This window comes from Sinohyriopsis cumingii, chromosome 10 (assembly GCF_028554795.1).
Source record: "Sinohyriopsis cumingii isolate HCF-2022 chromosome 10, ASM2855479v2, whole genome shotgun sequence".
Lineage (NCBI taxonomy): Eukaryota > Metazoa > Mollusca > Bivalvia > Unionida > Unionidae > Sinohyriopsis > Sinohyriopsis cumingii.
The window spans coordinates 108921587-108945940 of record NC_142970.1 but is presented as its reverse complement, the minus strand read 5'-3'; the positions used below and the strand labels follow the sequence as shown (position 1 = coordinate 108945940).

At 34.6% G+C, this 24354-nt stretch overlaps 7 non-coding genes across 7 annotated transcripts; all 7 read right to left on the bottom strand.

Moving 5' to 3' along the window:
* Positions 1-8376: 8376 nt before the first annotated feature.
* Trnar-ucg (transfer RNA arginine (anticodon UCG)) lies at positions 8377-8450 on the bottom strand. The gene has a single exon. It is a non-coding gene; the product is annotated as a tRNA-Arg (tRNA).
* A 1696-nt stretch (positions 8451-10146) lies between these two features.
* Positions 10147-10220, bottom strand: Trnar-acg (transfer RNA arginine (anticodon ACG)). Its single transcript has one exon. It is a non-coding gene; the product is annotated as a tRNA-Arg (tRNA).
* A 1550-nt stretch (positions 10221-11770) lies between these two features.
* Positions 11771-11844, bottom strand: Trnar-ucg (transfer RNA arginine (anticodon UCG)). Its single transcript has one exon. It is a non-coding gene; the product is annotated as a tRNA-Arg (tRNA).
* Positions 11845-13540: 1696 nt separating this feature from the next.
* On the bottom strand, positions 13541-13614 carry Trnar-acg (transfer RNA arginine (anticodon ACG)). Its single transcript has one exon. It is a non-coding gene; the product is annotated as a tRNA-Arg (tRNA).
* A 1550-nt stretch (positions 13615-15164) lies between these two features.
* On the bottom strand, positions 15165-15238 carry Trnar-ucg (transfer RNA arginine (anticodon UCG)). The gene has a single exon. It is a non-coding gene; the product is annotated as a tRNA-Arg (tRNA).
* Positions 15239-16934: 1696 nt separating this feature from the next.
* Trnar-acg (transfer RNA arginine (anticodon ACG)) lies at positions 16935-17008 on the bottom strand. Its single transcript has one exon. It is a non-coding gene; the product is annotated as a tRNA-Arg (tRNA).
* Positions 17009-18558: 1550 nt separating this feature from the next.
* Trnar-ucg (transfer RNA arginine (anticodon UCG)) lies at positions 18559-18632 on the bottom strand. Its single transcript has one exon. It is a non-coding gene; the product is annotated as a tRNA-Arg (tRNA).
* Between the last annotated feature and the right edge of the window lie 5722 nt (positions 18633-24354).

Below are 24354 nucleotides of genomic sequence, written 5' to 3'. Positions count from 1 at the left end.
ATGTCATGGAAATAAAGTAATGAGAATACGTGTATGAAACTAACGTATTGCTCTGAACAAAGAGACTTGACCTCCGAGTTGCATGTCGTATGCAAAAGATCGACTATTGGATAGAACATCTATATCAGTGGGATACTGAGCGGCGATGATGCCGAGTGCAGTTATGATAAAAGCTTTTTGCTATATCTAATGTGAACTATGTTTATCTGTGCACAAGTGTAAAGTAGTCGTATTATTCCAAAAATATTATCTTAAGAGATTTCAATTCATTTGTAGATTGTTAGATAATATCTTTATATCTTCGATTTTCATATGCTGGAATAAATAGATCTACATAACATGCTGGACTGGACTCAAAGCTGCAATCTACTGATCCATCTTCAGGCACCTTGTTCAAATCAAGCATATTATTCAAATTGGGCCCGGACCAAGGATGCTTCCAGCACGTCGTGTGTATCTGCTTATGTGATTTACAACGATCAGTCCTGTTCAATGTTACTATGATCAAGAAATCAGTCGGGGTGTTTTGTTGTTTGTGTAGGGCTTATCCTTAAGTGACAATTATAACCTGTTTATAGAAAGTGCTAGATAAATCTTTTAGTAAAGTTGCTTCCGTGAGGTTGTTCATCCATAGCATCTATATATAACTTGACTCGTTTGATAATAAAAACTATAGTGTCCCAAATGTTAAAATCATAACAGTTCATTTAATGCACAAACGTCAAGAAATTGCGTCGATATCAGTTGGGTTAATCTCAGATGTCAGAACCTGAAGTCTGTAGTCAGGGATCACATCCAGTTGACCAGAGACTCGTTACCTGTCCACAACGGATTTGAGTGTGTTTGCTACTGCTACAATTACTGCTACTGGGACTGTAATTATGCTCATGAAGATGATGAGAAATATGAGAATAAAGAATTCATGAAAACGTCTTTAAATTCTGTGACTAAATTGAAAAGTCTTACAAAATTAATTGAAGGGTAACAGGTCCCATGTACAAGATCATTTAGAAGTGATATGTGTAACAAGATTTGATAAAGTCTCAGAGGAGACTTTCTGGGAGTATACGAGATACCTTTGATTGGTATATAATGGGAATAAAAGTAATAACGAGACCTGTAAATATAATAAAAATCAGCTTTTAATTATAGACTTTATTTGGTGTGGATAAAATTTTAATATTGAGCCCGGCAGGACTCGAACCTGCAATCTCCTGATCCGTAGTCAGGCGCCTTTTTTTTTTTTTTTCTTTCTTTATTTAAAAAAAGCTTTGTACAGTATATAAGTTAAAAATATACAGTCAGTATGTACATAGTAGTTTGTAATGCTATATTTCAAAACAATGATTCAACAATAGTATTTTGTTAAGCTATATTACAGAACAATGATCTAAAATTTTTTTTGTAATGCTATAGTACAAAACAATGATTCTACAATGTAATAAACACTTTATCCTCTTCTATTCTCATTAAAGGATTATCTTTTACAAAATACTTCGTAATCAAAGTCTGAGTTTTGTCTTTGTAATGTTGATACGCATATAATATATATTTTCTAGTCAAATATTGGAACAATCTTTCGATGTCTATTTGTTTCCCTAATAAAGACATAATGTTTCTTCTTTTGTAAATGCACAATCGAGCAATGCTCAGAATGTAGTTCAAAAAATAACTATTTACTGATTTTGTTTCTTTGTTATATCCTATCATGAGCATTTGTTCAAAAGAAGTGCTATTGAGAACACCAACTCTACAATTTTTAAAAAGAATCTCAACTATATATACAATATAATTCTTAAAAGAGCTTAATTCAGGACATTTCAAAAACATGTGAAATAAATCCTCTGTTTCCAACTGGCACACTGGACATAAGTCATTATCAATTTTGCCATAGTATTTTAGTCTCTCTTTTGTAAATATTCTATTGTGCATTATTCTGTAATCCAAATCTATACAATCTGGGGTCTTGAAAGGTAGGTGTATCAATTTCCAGTATTTATGCTTTTCCAAACTAAATATCTTACTCCAAAAGGAAACAGAAGCTGGTTCTTGAAAAATCAACGTACATAAAAGCTTGTAAAATAGTTGTGTTGTACATAAACAGAGGTCATATAATTTTGTATCAACTCTGAGAAACATATTATTTCTCCCATTGGTTACAGTGGGTTTTGACTCTGTTGCAACAATATTTCTCCAGCCTAATGGTATACTTTCTATTATGCAATTATAGTCTTTTTTTATCTTATCTGTTTTGATCTCAGAATTTGATTTGTATATCATTTCTTGAATAGCTCTATAAGGTAGTATTCCAGGTACAAATTCATATGTAATATCCTGAACACGAACAATTCCTGCTTCTATAAATTCTGCGAAAAACAACGTTTTACCAGCACATGTAATATTAGGATTTAAAAAGAGAGGTTGTTCAAAAACATTCCTCACATCAATATTTGTATCGATATTATTTCTAAGTTTTTCCCATGCATGAAACATTTCTCTGTAAAATATAGGTAGGGTATTCAATTGTTGCTTATTTAAAGACATGAGAAACAACTCTTTGGTCAACCTCATGTTCAGGACAGTAGATAAAAAGTGATCAAAGGTATTTTTCCACATAGCATGGCAATTCACATCAAAGTATCTTTTTAAAAATTTTAGTCTGAATGCATACATTTTCATCTTTATATCAGTTAACTGTAGTCCGCCATTTCGCTTATCACCAATTATTGTATAATAGTGAACCAAATGGGACTTTCCTGACCAGATAAATCTGAGAAATAATTGCTTCAATTCATCAGCAATCATATCAGGAAGAGGCTGAACTGACACTATGTATAATACTCTAGAAACTAATAAGTTATTAACAACTGTTACTTTTCCTTGTATTGTCAAATATCTCTGTGACCACAGTTGCAATAAGTTTTTAATTTTAGACAATCTATCATTCCAGTTCAGTTGCTCACATAACTTTGCACATTTTCCCACATAAGCTCCCAAAATTAAGATGACTTGATCACACATTTGAATTTGTAATTGTTTGCAATAATCATCAGTAAGTTTACCAGATCCAATACACAGAAGTTCTGTCTTTTCCTTGTTCACCTTTGCACCAGATCCTTTACAATACAAGTCAAGTACATTAAAAGATTGATTAATGGATTGTGTGTCCGCTAATGTCAAGGTTGTATCATCTGCATGTTGAAAAACTTTACTTGTATTACTAGACAGTGGGAGTGGAATACCTTTGATAGTGGGATTTGCTTTGATAGCAAGTCCTAAGGGTTCTGCTGCTAATACATATAACATTGCTGATATAGGACAACCTTGTCTGACTGAATTTTTAATTAAAAAGGGTTTCGTTAGATGACCATTGCATTTAACACTACTTTTAATTTCATTATAAAATATCTTTATCCACTGAATAAAATTGTCACCAAAACCGAACTTTCGTAAAACAGAAATCAAATATGAGTGGCAAACTCTGTCAAACGCTTTTTCTTGATCAATTTTTAAGATATATCCCTCAAGATTGTCTCTCTCAACCATATCTATAATATCTCTTACAGTGACTATAGTATCAGCAATATCTCTCCCAACTATACAACATGTCTGAGTTTGAGAAATAATTTTGGGTAATACCATTTTTAAACGTGTAGACAAAATCCTTGCCAAAATTTTATAATCTACATTAAGTAAACTGATAGGACGCCAATTTTGCAATCTTCTATTATCCCCCTTATTTTTATAAATAAGTGATATAACCCCAAATCTCATTGATCTCGACATAATATTGTCATTCTTAACACTCTGAAAGATGTGCAACAGAATATCATATATACAATCATAAAATTTACAATACCACTCTACTGTCAATCCGTCCGGGCCGGGGCTTTTATTTTTAGCCATCCCTTTTATAGCTGTATGTATTTCATCAACTGTTATTATGGCATCACACATATCTTTATCCTCATCAGATACAGAACAGTTTACAAAATTTAAAAGTGAATCAGTACAATTATCATCAACAGTTACCGAAGAATATAAATGACTATAAAACTGATGTATTTCATCTAAGATTCCGCTTGTATTTGAAATAATTACACCATCATCATCAATCAATTCATTGATTACATTTTTGTTGTGTCGATATTTCTCAAGATTTAGAAAATATTTAGTATTTCTATCGCTTTCAATTGCCCATTTGGCCTTAGATCTCAATATAGCACCCCGACAAAAATCAGTTTCATAGTCACTTAGCTGATGTTTTAGTTCTTCATATTTGTTAATGTCATATGGTTCTTTATTTGCGACTTTTTCTGAAAATGATTTTAATTTATTTTGCAATGTAAAGTATTCTTGTAATCTTTCCTTATTTCTTCTTGTACAGTATACTTGGGAAAATTTTTTAATTTTGTATTTTACATTATCCCACCAAATGAGTGGTTCACTGAAATACATTTCGTCAGTTTTTCCCTCGGTAAGAATTGATTTCACTCTTTGTACATATTTTTCCTCAAAAAGAACATTGTTATTTAATATCCATAATCCGGGCCCTGTTTCCACTTTGCAGGTATTTAGTTTAAGGTATACAAAAGAATGATCACTAAAGGATGTATCTGCATAATAAATATTTTGCACATTGGAGTGCAATTTTGAGGAAATCAAAAAATAATCTATTCTACTCTGCTTCATTTCACCTAGTACAACTTGTTTTCTGGAGAAACTACGAGTACTAGGATTTCGTGATCTCCATAAATCGGTAATATTCCTATCATGAATAATTTTATAAAGTTCACGCACTGCTACATCATCAATATGTAAGGCTTTGTTATGTCGATCAATACCTGCTAAAGTTGTATTAAAATCACCAGCCAGGATAGTGCTATCACTAGTACTGTTATGTAAATATGTATTTAGCTTCATGAAAAAGTTAAACCTTTCCTTCACAACATTTGGAGCATAAATATTGATTAAATCAATCACTTTATCATCAATAGCTATTTTAAGATGTAAAATCCTACCCTTTTCAATCATTTCTTGTGTCACCTGATTTCTCAATTCTCTCACTACTAAAACAGCAACACCTGCCCTCCTATTGTCAGCATTACTATAAAATATGTCACCATTCCAAATCTCATTTTCTCTAACACTTTCAACAAACTCATCATCCCAAAAGGTTTCTTGCAATAATAAAATATGGCCTCTTTTCTCTTTAAATATTTCTAAAACAGACTTTAGTTTATTCAAATTACGCAAGCCATTTACATTTAGAGATACAATATTTAAAGCCATGATTATGATGAGTGTATTGAAAGTATTAAAAAATGTTGAGTGTTTGATCATTTCTTCATAGGTGTTCGTCGCATGCTATTCATCTTCATATTAGGTACTGGATTAAACCTTCTCCTTCTCCTTTGTACTACTTTGAAATTTTCGATATTAGTACCGTTTTCTTGACATGTACGTGATTCGTTTGATCTTTCAACAACGTCTGCAGCCATCTTCCTGTCATCATCTGAATCTGTCCCCGATCCATCTCCAATTGTATGATTGTTGTTTACTTCCTCAGATTCTATTTCTACATTGGTCATATCAACTCCAATTCTTTCTTTTCCTTCCCCACTTTCTCCACTCTCATTATCTTTTTTTGCATTCTCAATTTCTTCTTTATCATCTTCGTCACTCTGTAACTCCAATATGTCTTCCCTCATATCATCATCAACTTGCGAATGAATGCCTGCACTGGCCTCTCTGTAACACATACATGTTTGCGCCTCTTTGTGGCATTTGTCACATATCCTGCATGTACACATAAGAGGAAAACTTCCACAACTTTCACATCTTTGCCTTGTGCAATTTTTTGCTACATGGCCTTGCTCCCCACACTTGTAGCATACAAAATCAGGGCAGTCTTTTATAACATGTCCCGGATCAAGACATCTAGAACATACCTTAACTTGATTATTGTGTAATACTCTAAAGTATTGTTGACCATTGACAGTCTGAAATTTCAGACTGTAAGGCAAGGATTTTACCTGCTGTGGAAATTTACATTTGACATAACGAGTCCCATCAGCTACACTAGTTCCAGGATAATATCTGCGTTGAATGGGAGAAAGAAGTTCTACTCCGTATTCACCGAGCTTCATACTTATATCATCATCTGTGATGTATGCTGGTAAATGAAGAATTGACACAATAATAGTGTCTGAATATAAAAGAGTACAATCAAAGTGTTCACTTCCAATATCAATTCCACACAAGGTATTATATGCTACTTCCTTACTCGGTAGTGTGACCTCATACAAATTTGCACCTTTGGGCACAACTGCATAGACCGACATATCTCCGGTTAATTCTTCGACACTTCTAACAATATCACTTGCCTTTATTTTCTTCACATCCTTTACATCAATCACCACGGTACATTCTTTCCCAAAACGACGAGAAGCTCCTGTCTGTCTATCGATGTTACTCGACATGCCATTCTTATTGTTAGCTATTCCACTGGTGTCATTAGAGTGTGAGTCAGCCCCTTGTGCTGCACGTGCAGCACGACCAGGCTTTGTATTCATTGTCACAGAAAATAATATTTTGTGTGGTGGATAAAGTTATCCACACACTCAAAATATATCTCACTTATATATGAATGCGATCACACAAATCTTATCAACGTACCTGTAACAAATTAAAACAGCAAAAATGTCTATTAAAGGAAAAAAACTTGAAAATTCACGGAGCGATCATCAAACGTGTTTTCCTTCGGATGTCATAACCGGAAGTTTTTTCCGTAGTCAGGCGCCTTATCCAATTTGGCCACGGGCCCTTGTCATGAATGTTTGTTAGAGAGTATATTGGTGTGCTTTTGGTAATACTTCTACGACTATGACTATGGTAAGACTTGCTATTGCTTTACTGTCGTGTTTGAGTATCGCTGCATGCGGGTTACAGCGGGATTGCAGCATATCCTTTCAGCGCTGATATCAAGCGTCAAATTTGAATCCAAATAACTCGTATGTAAACATAAATGTGGAAAGATAATATATTTCTGAAGCTCTGAAACGAACCAAAGAAATCTTGTCCCACTTATCACGGTGAATTTTCGAAACTGCAATCTCTGGTCAATTACTGAACAGGTTATATTTATCCGATGTGTTTAACAGTTGTCAGAATTAGGATCTAAGTTTGTTGTGTGCCTTTATGCTCCAATTGCCTTGGCACTAAATATCCTACTTTTGTTGTGGTGCCCTCAAGTACAAAACGAATCTAAATCAAAGCCTTAATAATCTAACCGAATTGTTTTAAAAGTGACGGTAACGTTAACTCCTTGCTACTAATCCAATTCACGACATATCCAAATAGAAATTATGTTTTGAGGAAAATATATTGTTCTAGTGGGTCAAGAGGGATTCGAACCTGCAGTCTCCCTATCCGATGTCTGTCGCCTTATCCAATTTGGCCACGGGCCCTTCACATACAGACTATTTCTTAGGTTGGTTCGTGAATGTTACGGTTGGTACAACACTGCTTCTACTACCACTACTTAAACTGATACCACGACGACTACCAATGGAGTTATATTGCTAGTACGATGGACATAATAACGATTACGTCTACATATGCTACTAGTGTTTCTGCTGCTACTACCAACATTATGGCTGCTGTTAAAATTACGTATAAACCACTACCTATAATGGTAACGATTCTTCCTGCTGCTGCTGATTAAATCATTGTAAAGATACGAAAATGACCCGTTAAAATATTGGGCGAGAAAAATGATTGCTGTGTGAATTTTTGTGATGTACATGGAAGTTCGACTACGTAGTAGGTAATTGTTTTACTTATGGAATGCTAGATATAAATATACAATGTTTTGTACGAACAAAATTTAATCTGTAGGAATAAAAACATATCTTCGTATTGCATCGAATCAAAGCTGCAATCTACGGATTGAAACCGCGGATCTAATTTCTCATTATCTTGCTCACATGTGCACTTATTCATGTTTGGATTGAGATGATTTTACTATCGCCACTTCTGCAAGTGCACTGCTTTTGCGGATGATGATAATTCGCATGGTGATGGCAATGGTACAGTCATGAAGGGTCAGAATTTGCATGACTAAATCAGATTCGTTACCATGACATGGATGGATTAAAGGTTACTTAGACGAAAGAAATGGCAATGACAACGATCCTATGGAAGATTCGATTTTATGATCAAAAGCAAAGAAAGAGTTGACTATGTCTCTTTTCAAAATTTAAAAGTCTAATTTGTTCTCATTATTGGCACGTTTTATGTCAATAGAGATATTTATCTGTATGTTGATGCTGAGAATCAAAGAATTTTAATACGCAGTGTTAAAGATTTAACAAACGAGCCCGGCAGGACTCGAACCTGCAGTCTCCTGATCCGAAGTCAGGCGCCTTATCCAATTTGGCCACGGGCCCTTCACGAAAACACTTATTGGTTTATAGGTTAGTGTGGGTTCATTTCCTTGTTGTAGTTGTTGTACAAACCATTCTCCAAAATACATGGTTTGATGGAATAACCCTTATTAAAGCTACCAATACGGCTACAGTTGATAACGAAATGATGAAAATCGTAGTTGCGGGTCTGAAACAGATTTGACAACTACAAATGGCTAGATCAGATGTTATGTGACAAGTTTATCTATTTAAATTTATAACTAACTTGGATAATTTATGTTTCCCAAACTGATGCTTTCTTTTTACGCATTACGGAATTGCAGACTGCCTGCAAGATTTACTAACCCTTGAAATTGATGAACTTGTCGTGAAAAACTAAGCATCTCGGAAATTATATATTAGACAAGGGAAGTGCTCCAATAAGGATGGGCATTTTTACATTTTGTAAAGATTCGTATTTGCATTTGTATTATTTTTACGAACAATTCTGCTTAGTGTAATTAAGATCTAGAGATATAGTGGATAGACCTTAGGATGTCATGGAAATAAAGTAATGAGAATACGTGTATGAAACTAACGTATTGCTCTGAAGAAAGAGACTTGACCTCCGAGTTGCATGTCGTATGCAAAAGATCGACTATTGGATAGAACATCTATATCAGTGGGATACTGAGCGGCGATGATGCCGAGTGCAGTTATGATAAAAGCTTTTTGCTACATCTAATGTGAACTATGTTTATCTGTGCACAAGTGTAAAGTAGTCGTATTATTCCAAAAATATTATCTTAAGAGATTTCAATTCATTTGTAGATTGTTAGATAATATCTTTATATCTTCGATTTTCATATGCTGGAATAAATAGATCTACATAACATGCTGGACTGGACTCAAAGCTGCAATCTACTGATCCATCTTCAGGCACCTTGTTCAAATCAAGCATATTATTCAAATTGGGCCCGGACCAAGGATGCTTCCAGCACGTCGTGTGTATCTGCTTATGTGATTTACAACGATCAGTCCTGTTCAATGTTACTATGATCAAGAAATCAGTCGGGGTGTTTTGTTGTTTGTGTAGGGCTTATCCTTAAGTGACAATTCTAACCTGTTTATAGAAAGTACTAGATAAATCTTTTAGTAAAGTTGCTTCCGTGAGGTTGTTCATCCATAGCATCTATATATAACTTGACTCGTTTGATAATAAAAACTATAGTGTCCCAGATGTTAAAATCATAACAGTTCATTTAATGCACAAACGTCAAGAAATTGCGTCGATATCAGTTGGGTTAATCTCAGATGTCAGAACCTGAAGTCTGTAGTCAGGGATCACATCCAGTTGACCAGAGACTCGTTACCTGTCCACAACGGATTTGAGTGTGTTTGCTACTACTACAATTACTGCTACTGGGACTGTAATTATGCTCATGAAGATGATGAGAAATATGAGAATAAAGAATTCATGAAAACGTCTTTAAATTCTGTGACTAAATTGAAAAGTCTTACAAAATTAATTGAAGGGTAACAGGTCCCATGTACAAGATCATTTAGAAGTGATATGTGTAACAAGATTTGATAAAGTCTCAGAGGAGACTTTCTGGGAGTATACGAGATACCTTTGATTGGTATATAATGGGAATAAAAGTAATAACGAGACCTGTAAATATAATAAAAATCAGCTTTTAATTATAGACTTTATTTGGTGTGGATAAAATTTTAATATTGAGCCCGGCAGGACTCGAACCTGCAATCTCCTGATCCGTAGTCAGGCGCCTTATCCAATTTGGCCACGGGCCCTTGTCATGAATGTTTGTTAGAGAGTATATTGGTGTGCTTTTGGTAATACTTCTACGACTATGACTATGGTAAGACTTGCTATTGCTTTACTGTCATGTTTGAGTATCGCTGCATGCGGGTTACAGCGGGATTGCAGCATATCCTTTCAGCGCTGATATCAAGCGTCAAATTTGAATCCAAATAACTCGTATGTAAACATAAATGTGGAAAGATAATATATTTCTGAAGCTCTGAAACGAACCAAAGAAATCTTGTCCCACTTATCACGGTGAATTTTCGAAACTGCAATCTCTGGTCAATTACTGAACAGGTTATATTTATCCGATGTGTTTAACAGTTGTCAGAATTAGGATCTAAGTTTGTTGTGTGCCTTTATGCTCCAATTGCCTTGGCACTAAATATCCTACTTTTGTTGTGGTGCCCTCAAGTACAAAACGAATCTAAATCAAAACCTTAATAATCTAACCGAATTGTTTTAAAAGTGACGGTAACGTTAACTCCTTGCTACTAATCCAATTCACGACATATCCAAATAGAAATTATGTTTTGAGGAAAATATATTGTTCTAGTGGGTCAAGAGGGATTCGAACCTGCCGTCTCCCTATCCGATGTCTGTCGCCTTATCCAATTTGGCCACGGGCCCTTCACATACAGACTATTTCTTAGGTTGGTTCGTGAATGTTACGGTTGGTACAACACTGCTTCTACTACCACTACTTAAACTGATACCACGACGACTACCAATGGAGTTATATTGCTAGTACGATGGACATAATAACGATTACGTCTACATATGCTACTAGTGTTTCTGCTGCTACTACCAACATTATGGCTGCTGTTAAAATTACGTATAAACCACTACCTATAATGGTAACGATTCTTCCTGCTGCTGCTGATTAAATCATTGTAAAGATACGAAAATGACCCGTTAAAATATTGGGCGAGAAAAATGATTGCTGTGTGAATTTTTGTGATGTACATGGAAGTTCGACTACGTAGTAGGTAATTGTTTTACTTATGGAATGCTAGATATAAATATACAATGTTTTGTACGAACAAAATTTAATCTGTAGGAATAAAAACATATCTTCGTATTGCATCGAATCAAAGCTGCAATCTACGGATTGAAACCGCGGATCTAATTTCTCATTATCTTGCTCACATGTGCACTTATTCATGTTTGGATTGAGATGATTTTACTATCGCCACTTCTGCAAGTGCACTGCTTTTGCGGATGATGATAATTCGCATGGTGATGGCAATGGTACAGTCATGAAGGGTCAGAATTTGCATGACTAAATCAGATTCGTTACCATGACATGGATGGATTAAAGGTTACTTAGACGAAAGAAATGGCAATGACAACGATCCTATGGAAGATTCGATTTTATGATCAAAAGCAAAGAAAGAGTTGACTATGTCTCTTTTCAAAATTTAAAAGTCTAATTTGTTCTCATTATTGGCACGTTTTATGTCAATAGAGATATTTATCTGTATGTTGATGCTGAGAATCAAAGAATTTTAATACGCAGTGGAAAAGATTTAACAAACGAGCCCGGCAGGACTCGAACCTGCAGTCTCCTGATCCGAAGTCAGGCGCCTTATCCAATTTGGCCACGGGCCCTTCACGAAAACACTTATTGGTTTATAGGTTAGTGTGGGTTCATTTCCTTGTTGTAGTTGTTGTACAAACCATTCTCCAAAATACATGCTTTGATGGAATAACCCTTATTAAAGCTACCAATACGGCTACAGTTGATAACGAAATGATGAAAATCGTAGTTGCGGGTCTGAAACAGATTTGACAACTACAAATGGCAAGATCAGATGTTATGTGACAAGTTTATCTATTTAAATTTATAACTAACTTGGATAATTTATGTTTCCCAAACTGATGCTTTCTTTTTACGCATTACGGAATTGCAGACTGCCTGCAAGATTTACTAACCCTTGAAATTGATGAACTTGTCGTGAAAAACTAAGCATCTCGGAAATTATATATTAGACAAGGGAAGTGCTCCAATAAGGATGGGCATTTTTACATTTTGTAAAGATTCGTATTTGCATTTGTATTATTTTTACGAACAATTCTGCTTAGTGTAATTAAGATCTAGAGATATAGTGGATAGACCTTAGGATGTCATGGAAATAAAGTAATGAGAATACGTGTATGAAACTAACGTATTGCTCTGAACAAAGAGACTTGACCTCCGAGTTGCATGTCGTATGCAAAAGATCGACTATTGGATAGAACATCTATATCAGTGGGATACTGAGCGGCGATGATGCCGAGTGCAGTTATGATAAAAGCTTTTTGCTATATCTAATGTGAACTATGTTTATCTGTGCACAAGTGTAAAGTAGTCGTATTATTCCAAAAATATTATCTTAAGAGATTTCAATTCATTTGTAGATTGTTAGATAATATCTTTATATCTTCGATTTTCATATGCTGGAATAAATAGATCTACATAACATGCTGGACTGGACTCAAAGCTGCAATCTACTGATCCATCTTCAGGCACCTTGTTCAAATCAAGCATATTATTCAAATTGGGCCCGGACCAAGGATGCTTCCAGCACGTCGTGTGTATCTGCTTATGTGATTTACAACGATCAGTCCTGTTCAATGTTACTATGATCAAGAAATCAGTCGGGGTGTTTTGTTGTTTGTGTAGGGCTTATCCTTAAGTGACAATTCTAACCTGTTTATAGAAAGTGCTAGATAAATCTTTTAGTAAAGTTGCTTCCGTGAGGTTGTTCATCCATAGCATCTATATATAACTTGACTCGTTTGATAATAAAAACTATAGTGTCCCAAATGTTAAAATCATAACAGTTCATTTAATGCACAAACGTCAAGAAATTGCGTCGATATCAGTTGGGTTAATCTCAGATGTCAGAACCTGAAGTCTGTAGTCAGGGATCACATCCAGTTGACCAGAGACTCGTTACCTGTCCACAACGGATTTGAGTGTGTTTGCTACTACTACAATTACTGCTACTGGGACTGTAATTATGCTCATGAAGATGATGAGAAATATGAGAATAAAGAATTCATGAAAACGTCTTTAAATTCTGTGACTAAATTGAAAAGTCTTACAAAATTAATTGAAGGGTAACAGGTCCCATGTACAAGATCATTTAGAAGTGATATGTGTAACAAGATTTGATAAAGTCTCAGAGGAGACTTTCTGGGAGTATACGAGATACCTTTGATTGGTATATAATGGGAATAAAAGTAATAACGAGACCTGTAAATATAATAAAAATCAGCTTTTAATTATAGACTTTATTTGGTGTGGATAAAATTTTAATATTGAGCCCGGCAGGACTCGAACCTGCAATCTCCTGATCCGTAGTCAGGCGCCTTATCCAATTTGGCCACGGGCCCTTGTCATGAATGTTTGTTAGAGAGTATATTGGTGTGCTTTTGGTAATACTTCTACGACTATGACTATGGTAAGACTTGCTATTGCTTTACTGTCATGTTTGAGTATCGCTGCATGCGGGTTACAGCGGGATTGCAGCATATCCTTTCAGCGCTGATATCAAGCGTCAAATTTGAATCCAAATAACTCGTATGTAAACATAAATGTGGAAAGATAATATATTTCTGAAGCTCTGAAACGAACCAAAGAAATCTTGTCCCACTTATCACGGTGAATTTTCGAAACTGCAATCTCTGGTCAATTACTGAACAGGTTATATTTATCCGATGTGTTTAACAGTTGTCAGAATTAGGATCTAAGTTTGTTGTGTGCCTTTATGCTCCAATTGCCTTGGCACTAAATATCCTACTTTTGTTGTGGTGCCCTCAAGTACAAAACGAATCTAAATCAAAACCTTAATAATCTAACCGAATTGTTTTAAAAGTGACGGTAACGTTAACTCCTTGCTACTAATCCAATTCACGACATATCCAAATAGAAATTATGTTTTGAGGAAAATATATTGTTCTAGTGGGTCAAGAGGGATTCGAACCTGCCGTCTCCCTATCCGATGTCTGTCGCCTTATCCAATTTGGCCACGGGCCCTTCACATACAGACTATTTCTTAGGTTGGTTCGTGAATGTTACGGTTGGTACAACACTGCTTCTACTACCACTACTTAAACTGATACCACGACGACTACCAATGGAGTTATATTGCTAGTACGATGGACATAATAACGATTACGTCTACATATGCTACTAGTGTTTCTGCTGCTACTACCAACATTATGGCTGCTGTTAAAATTACGTATAAACCACTACCTATAATGGTAACGATTCTTCCTGCTGCTGCTGATTAAATCATTGTAAAGATACGAAAATGACCCGTTAAAATATTGGGCGAGAAAAATGATTGCTGTGTGAATTTTTGTGATGTACATGGAAGTTCGACTACGTAGTAGGTAATTGTTTTACTTATGGAATGCTAGATATAAATATACAATGTTTTGTACGAACAAAATTTAATCTGTAGGAATAAAAACATATCTTCGTATTGCATCGAATCAAAGCTGCAATCTACGGATTGAAACCGCGGATCTAATTTCTCATTATCTTGCTCACATGTGCACTTATTCATGTTTGGATTGAGATGATTTTACTATCGCCACTTCTGCAAGTGCACTGCTTTTGCGGATGATGATAATTCGCATGGTGATGGCAATGGTACAGTCATGAAGGGTCAGAATTTGCATGACTAAATCAGATTCGTTACCATGACATGGATGGATTAAAGGTTACTTAGACGAAAGAAATGGCAATGACAACGATCCTATGGAAGATTCGATTTTATGATCAAAAGCAAAGAAAGAGTTGACTATGTCTCTTTTCAAAATTTAAAAGTCTAATTTGTTCTCATTATTGGCACGTTTTATGTCAATAGAGATATTTATCTGTATGTTGATGCTGAGAATCAAAGAATTTTAATACGCAGTGGAAAAGATTTAACAAACGAGCCCGGCAGGACTCGAACCTGCAGTCTCCTGATCCGAAGTCAGGCGCCTTATCCAATTTGGCCACGGGCCCTTCACGAAAACACTTATTGGTTTATAGGTTAGTGTGGGTTCATTTCCTTGTTGTAGTTGTTGTACAAACCATTCTCCAAAATACATGGTTTGATGGAATAACCCTTATTAAAGCTACCAATACGGCTACAGTTGATAACGAAATGATGAAAATCGTAGTTGCGGGTCTGAAACAGATTTGACAACTACAAATGGCTAGATCAGATGTTATGTGACAAGTTTATCTATTTAAATTTATAACTAACTTGGATAATTTATGTTTCCCAAACTGATGCTTTCTTTTTACGCATTACGGAATTGCAGACTGCCTGCAAGATTTACTAACCCTTGAAATTGATGAACTTGTCGTGAAAAACTAAGCATCTCGGAAATTATATATTAGACAAGGGAAGTGCTCCAATAAGGATGGGCATTTTTACATTTTGTAAAGATTCGTATTTGCATTTGTATTATTTTTACGAACAATTCTGCTTAGTGTAATTAAGATCTAGAGATATAGTGGATAGACCTTAGGATGTCATGGAAATAAAGTAATGAGAATACGTGTATGAAACTAACGTATTGCTCTGAACAAAGAGACTTGACCTCCGAGTTGCATGTCGTATGCAAAAGATCGACTATTGGATAGAACATCTATATCAGTGGGATACTGAGCGGCGATGATGCCGAGTGCAGTTATGATAAAAGCTTTTTGCTATATCTAATGTGAACTATGTTTATCTGTGCACAAGTGTAAAGTAGTCGTATTATTCCAAAAATATTATCTTAAGAGATTTCAATTCATTTGTAGATTGTTAGATAATATCTTTATATCTTCGATTTTCATATGCTGGAATAAATAGATCTACATAACATGCTGGACTGGACTCAAAGCTGCAATCTATTGATCCATCTTCAGGCACCTTGTTCAAATCAAGCATATTATTCAAATTGGGCCCGGACCAAGGATGCTTCCAGCACGTCGTGTGTATCTGCTTATGTGATTTACAACGATCAGTCCTGTTCAATGTTACTATGATCAAGAAATCAGTCGGGGTGTTTTGTTGTTTGTGTAGGGCTTATCCTTAAGTGACAATTCTAACCTGTTTATAGAAAGTGCTAGATAAATCTTTTAGTAAAGTTGCTTCCGTGAGGTTGTTCATCCATAGCATCTATATATAACTTGACTCGTTTGATAATAAAAACTATAGTGTCCCAAATGTTAAAATCATAACAGTTCATTTAATGCACAAACGTCAAGAAATTGCGTCGATATCAGTTGGGTTAATCTCAGATGTCAGAACCTGAAGTCTGTAGTCAGGGATCACATCCAGTTGACCAGAGACTCGTTACCTGTCCACAACGGATTTGAGTGTGTTTGCTACTACTACAATTACTGCTACTGGGACTGTAATTATGCTCATCAAGATGATGAGAAATATGAGAATAAAGAATTCATGAAAACGTCTTTAAATTCTGTGACTAAATTGAAAAGTCTTACAAAATTAATTGAAGGGTAACAGGTCCCATGTACAAGATCATTTAGAAGTGATATGTGTAACAAGATTTGATAAAGTCTCAGAGGAGACTTTCTGGGAGTATACGAGATACCTTTGATTGGTATATAATGGGAATAAAAGTAATAACGAGACCTGTAAATATAATAAAAATCAGCTTTTAATTATAGACTTTATTTGGTGTGGATAAAATTTTAATATTGAGCCCGGCAGGACTCGAACCTGCAATCTCCTGATCCGTAGTCAGGCGCCTTATCCAATTTGGCCACGGGCCCTTGTCATGAATGTTTGTTAGAGAGTATATTGGTGTGCTTTTGGTAATACTTCTACGACTATGACTATGGTAAGACTTGCTATTGCTTTACTGTCATGTTTGAGTATCGCTGCATGCGGGTTACAGCGGGATTGCAGCATATCCTTTCAGCGCTGATATCAAGCGTCAAATTTGAATCCAAATAACTCGTATGTAAACATAAATGTGGAAAGATAATATATTTCTGAAGCTCTGAAACGAACCAAAGAAATCTTGTCCCACTTATCACGGTGAATTTTCGAAACTGCAATCTCTGGTCAATTACTGAACAGGTTATATTTATCCGATGTGTTTAACAGTTGTCAGAATTAGGATCTAAGTTTGTTGTGTGCCTTTATGCTCCAATTGCCTTGGCACTAAATATCCTACTTTTGTTGTGGTGCCCTCAAGTACAAAACGAATCTAAATCAAAACCTTAATAATCTAACCGAATTGTTTTAAAAGTGACGGTAACGTTAACTCCTTGCTACTAATCCAATTCACGACATATCCAAATAGAAATTATGTTTTGAGGAAAATATATTGTTCTAGTGGGTCAAGAGGGATTCGAACCTGCCGTCTCCCTATCCGATGTCTGTCGCCTTATCCAATTTGGCCACGGGCCCTTCACATACAGACTATTTCTTAGGTTGGTTCGTGAATGTTACGGTTGGTACAACACTGCTTCTACTACCACTACTTAAACTGATACCACGACGACTACCAATGGAGTTATATTGCTAGTACGATGGACATAATAACGATTACGTCTACATATGCTACTAGTGTTTCTGCTGCTACTACCAACATTATGGCTGCTGTTAAAATTACGTATAAACCACTACCTATAATGGTAACGATTCTTCCTGCTGCTGCTGATTAAATCATTGTAAAGATACGAAAATGACCCGTTAAAATATTGGGCGAGAAAAATGATTGCTGTGTGAATTTTTGTGATGTACATGGAAGTTCGACTACGTAGTAGGTAATTGTTTTACTTATGGAATGCTAGATATAAATATACAATGTTTTGTACGAACAAAATTTAATCTGTAGGAATAAAAACATATCTTCGTATTGCATCGAATCAAAGCTGCAATCTACGGATTGAAACCGCGGATCTAATTTCTCATTATCTTGCTCACATGTGCACTTATTCATGTTTGGATTGAGATGATTTTACTATCGCCACTTCTGCAAGTGCACTGCTTTTGCGGATGATGATAATTCGCATGGTGATGGCAATGGTACAGTCATGAAGGGTCAGAATTTGCATGACTAAATCAGATTCGTTACCATGACATGGATGGATTAAAGGTTACTTAGACGAAAGAAATGGCAATGACAACGATCCTATGGAAGATTCGATTTTATGATCAAAAGCAAAGAAAGAGTTGACTATGTCTCTTTTCAAAATTTAAAAGTCTAATTTGTTCTCATTATTGGCACGTTTTATGTCAATAGAGATATTTATCTGTATGTTGATGCTGAGAATCAAAGAATTTTAATACGCAGTGGAAAAGATTTAACAAACGAGCCCGGCAGGACTCGAACCTGCAGTCTCCTGATCCGAAGTCAGGCGCCTTATCCAATTTGGCCACGGGCCCTTCACGAAAACACTTATTGGTTTATAGGTTAGTGTGGGTTCATTTCCTTGTTGTAGTTGTTGTACAAACCATTCTCCAAAATACATGGTTTGATGGAATAACCCTTATTAAAGCTACCAATACGGCTACAGTTGATAACGAAATGATGAAAATCGTAGTTGCGGGTCTGAAACAGATTTGACAACTACAAATGGCTAGATCAGATGTTATGTGACAAGTTTATCTATTTAAATTTATAACTAACTTGGATAATTTATGTTTCCCAAACTGATGCTTTCTTTTTACGCATTACGGAATTGCAGACTGCCTGCAAGATTTACTAACCCTTGAAATTGATGAACTTGTCGTGAAAAACTAAGCATCTCGGAAATTATATATTAGACAAGGGAAGTGCTCCAATAAGGATGGGCATTTTTACATTTTGTAAAGATTCGTATTTGCATTTGTATTATTTTTACGAACAATTCTGCTTAGTGTAATTAAGATCTAGAGATATAGTGGATAGACCTTAGGATGTCATGGAAATAAAGTAATGAGAATACGTGTATGAAACTAACGTATTGCTCTGAAGAAAGAGACTTGACCTCCGAGTTGCATGTCGTATGCAAAAGATCGACTATTGGATAGAACATCTATATCAGTGGGATACTGAGCGGCGATGATGCCGAGTGCAGTTATGATAAAAGCTTTTTGCTATATCTAATGTGAACTATGTTTATCTGTGCACAAGTGTAAAGTAGTCGTATTATTCCAAAAATATTATCTTAAGAGATTTCAATTCATTTGTAGATTGTTAGATAATATCTTTATATCTTCGATTTTCATATGCTGGAATAAATAGATCTACATAACATGCTGGACTGGACTCAAAGCTGCAATCTACTGATCCATCTTCAGGCACCTTGTTCAAATCAAGCATATTATTCAAATTGGGCCCGGACCAAGGATGCTTCCAGCACGTCGTGTGTATCTGCTTATGTGATTTACAACGATCAGTCCTGTTCAATGTTACTATGATCAAGAAATCAGTCGGGGTGTTTTGTTGTTTGTGTAGGGCTTATCCTTAAGTGACAATTCTAACCTGTTTATAGAAAGTGCTAGATAAATCTTTTAGTAAAGTTGCTTCCGTGAGGTTGTTCATCCATAGCATCTATATATAACTTGACTCGTTTGATAATAAAAACTATAGTGTCCCAAATGTTAAAATCATAACAGTTCATTTAATGCACAAACGTCAAGAAATTGCGTCGATATCAGTTGGGTTAATCTCAGATGTCAGAACCTGAAGTCTGTAGTCAGGGATCACATCCAGTTGACCAGAGACTCGTTACCTGTCCACAACGGATTTGAGTGTGTTTGCTACTACTACAATTACTGCTACTGGGACTGTAATTATGCTCATCAAGATGATGAGAAATATGAGAATAAAGAATTCATGAAAACGTCTTTAAATTCTGTGACTAAATTGAAAAGTCTTACAAAATTAATTGAAGGGTAACAGGTCCCATGTACAAGATCATTTAGAAGTGATATGTGTAACAAGATTTGATAAAGTCTCAGAGGAGACTTTCTGGGAGTATACGAGATACCTTTGATTGGTATATAATGGGAATAAAAGTAATAACGAGACCTGTAAATATAATAAAAATCAGCTTTTAATTATAGACTTTATTTGGTGTGGATAAAATTTTAATATTGAGCCCGGCAGGACTCGAACCTGCAATCTCCTGATCCGTAGTCAGGCGCCTTTTTTTTTTTTTTTCTTTCTTTATTTAAAAAAAGCTTTGTACAGTATATAAGTTAAAAATATACAGTCAGTATGTACATAGTAGTTTGTAATGCTATATTTCAAAACAATGATTCAACAATAGTATTTTGTTAAGCTATATTACAGAACAATGATCTAAAATTTTTTTTGTAATGCTATAGTACAAAACAATGATTCTACAATGTAATAAACACTTTATCCTCTTCTATTCTCATTAAAGGATTATCTTTTACAAAATACTTCGTAATCAAAGTCTGAGTTTTGTCTTTGTAATGTTGATACGCATATAATATATATTTTCTAGTCAAATATTGGAACAATCTTTCGATGTCTATTTGTTTCCCTAATAAAGACATAATGTTTCTTCTTTTGTAAATGCACAATCGAGCAATGCTCAGAATGTAGTTCAAAAAATAACTATTTACTGATTTTGTTTCTTTGTTATATCCTATCATGAGCATTTGTTCAAAAGAAGTGCTATTGAGAACACCAACTCTACAATTTTTAAAAAGAATCTCAACTATATATACAATATAATTCTTAAAAGAGCTTAATTCAGGACATTTCAAAAACATGTGAAATAAATCCTCTGTTTCCAACTGGCACACTGGACATAAGTCATTATCAATTTTGCCATAGTATTTTAGTCTCTCTTTTGTAAATATTCTATTGTGCATTATTCTGTAATCCAAATCTATACAATCTGGGGTCTTGAAAGGTAGGTGTATCAATTTCCAGTATTTATGCTTTTCCAAACTAAATATCTTACTCCAAAAGGAAACAGAAGCTGGTTCTTGAAAAATCAACGTACATAAAAGCTTGTAAAATAGTTGTGTTGTACATAAACAGAGGTCATATAATTTTGTATCAACTCTGAGAAACATATTATTTCTCCCATTGGTTACAGTGGGTTTTGACTCTGTTGCAACAATATTTCTCCAGCCTAATGGTATACTTTCTATTATGCAATTATAGTCTTTTTTTATCTTATCTGTTTTGATCTCAGAATTTGATTTGTATATCATTTCTTGAATAGCTCTATAAGGTAGTATTCCAGGTACAAATTCATATGTAATATCCTGAACACGAACAATTCCTGCTTCTATAAATTCTGCGAAAAACAACGTTTTACCAGCACATGTAATATTAGGATTTAAAAAGAGAGGTTGTTCAAAAACATTCCTCACATCAATATTTGTATCGATATTATTTCTAAGTTTTTCCCATGCATGAAACATTTCTCTGTAAAATATAGGTAGGGTATTCAATTGTTGCTTATTTAAAGACATGAGAAACAACTCTTTGGTCAACCTCATGTTCAGGACAGTAGATAAAAAGTGATCAAAGGTATTTTTCCACATAGCATGGCAATTCACATCAAAGTATCTTTTTAAAAATTTTAGTCTGAATGCATACATTTTCATCTTTATATCAGTTAACTGTAGTCCGCCATTTCGCTTATCACCAATTATTGTATAATAGTGAACCAAATGGGACTTTCCTGACCAGATAAATCTGAGAAATAATTGCTTCAATTCATCAGCAATCATATCAGGAAGAGGCTGAACTGACACTATGTATAATACTCTAGAAACTAATAAGTTATTAACAACTGTTACTTTTCCTTGTATTGTCAAATATCTCTGTGACCACAGTTGCAATAAGTTTTTAATTTTAGACAATCTATCATTCCAGTTCAGTTGCTCACATAACTTTGCACATTTTCCCATATAAGCTCCCAAAATTAAGATGACTTGATCACACATTTGAATTTGTAATTGTTTGCAATAATCATCAGTAAGTTTACCAGATCCAATACACAGAAGTTCTGTCTTTTCCTTGTTCACCTTTGCACCAGATCCTTTACAATACAAGTCAAGTACATTAAAAGATTGATTAATGGATTGTGTGTCCGCTAATGTCAAGGTTGTATCATCTGCATGTTGAAAAACTTTACTTGTATTACTAGACAGTGGGAGTGGAATACCTTTGATAGTGGGATTTGCTTTGATAGCAAGTCCTAAGGGTTCTGCTGCTAATACATATAACATTGCTGATATAGGACAACCTTGTCTGACTGAATTTTTAATTAAAAAGGGTTTCGTTAGATGACCATTGCATTTAACACTACTTTTAATTTCATTATAAAATATCTTTATCCACTGAATAAAATTGTCACCAAAACCGAACTTTCGTAAAACAGAAATCAAATATGAGTGGCAAACTCTGTCAAACGCTTTTTCTTGATCAATTTTTAAGATATATCCCTCAAGATTGTCTCTCTCAACCATATCTATAATATCTCTTACAGTGACTATAGTATCAGCAATATCTCTCCCAACTATACAACATGTCTGAGTTTGAGAAATAATTTTGGGTAATACCATTTTTAAACGTGTAGACAAAATCCTTGCCAAAATTTTATAATCTACATTAAGTAAACTGATAGGACGCCAATTTTGCAATCTTCTATTATCCCCCTTATTTTTATAAATAAGTGATATAACCCCAAATCTCATTGATCTCGACATAATATTGTCATTCTTAACACTCTGAAAGATGTGCAACAGAATATCATATATACAATCATAAAATTTACAATACCACTCTACTGTCAATCCGTCCGGGCCGGGGCTTTTATTTTTAGCCATCCCTTTTATAGCTGTATGTATTTCATCAACTGTTATTATGGCATCACACATATCTTTATCCTCATCAGATACAGAACAGTTTACAAAATTTAAAAGTGAATCAGTACAATTATCATCAACAGTTACCGAAGAATATAAATGACTATAAAACTGATGTATTTCATCTAAGATTCCGCTTGTATTTGAAATAATTACACCATCATCATCAATCAATTCATTGATTACATTTTTGTTGTGTCGATATTTCTCAAGATTTAGAAAATATTTAGTATTTCTATCGCTTTCAATTGCCCATTTGGCCTTAGATCTCAATATAGCACCCCGACAAAAATCAGTTTCATAGTCACTTAGCTGATGTTTTAGTTCTTCATATTTGTTAATGTCATATGGTTCTTTATTTGCGACTTTTTCTGAAAATGATTTTAATTTATTTTGCAATGTAAAGTATTCTTGTAATCTTTCCTTATTTCTTCTTGTACAGTATACTTGGGAAAATTTTTTAATTTTGTATTTTACATTATCCCACCAAATGAGTGGTTCACTGAAATACATTTCGTCAGTTTTTCCCTCGGTAAGAATTGATTTCACTCTTTGTACATATTTTTCCTCAAAAAGAACATTGTTATTTAATATCCATAATCCGGGCCCTGTTTCCACTTTGCAGGTATTTAGTTTAAGGTATACAAAAGAATGATCACTAAAGGATGTATCTGCATAATAAATATTTTGCACATTGGAGTGCAATTTTGAGGAAATCAAAAAATAATCTATTCTACTCTGCTTCATTTCACCTAGTACAACTTGTTTTCTGGAGAAACTACGAGTACTAGGATTTCGTGATCTCCATAAATCGGTAATATTCCTATCATGAATAATTTTATAAAGTTCACGCACTGCTACATCATCAATATGTAAGGCTTTGTTATGTCGATCAATACCTGCTAAAGTTGTATTAAAATCACCAGCCAGGATAGTGCTATCACTAGTACTGTTATGTAAATATGTATTTAGCTTCATGAAAAAGTTAAACCTTTCCTTCACAACATTTGGAGCATAAATATTGATTAAATCAATCACTTTATCATCAATAGCTATTTTAAGATGTAAAATCCTACCCTTTTCAATCATTTCTTGTGTCACCTGATTTCTCAATTCTCTCACTACTAAAACAGCAACACCTGCCCTCCTATTGTCAGCATTACTATAAAATATGTCACCATTCCAAATCTCATTTTCTCTAACACTTTCAACAAACTCATCATCCCAAAAGGTTTCTTGCAATAATAAAATATGGCCTCTTTTC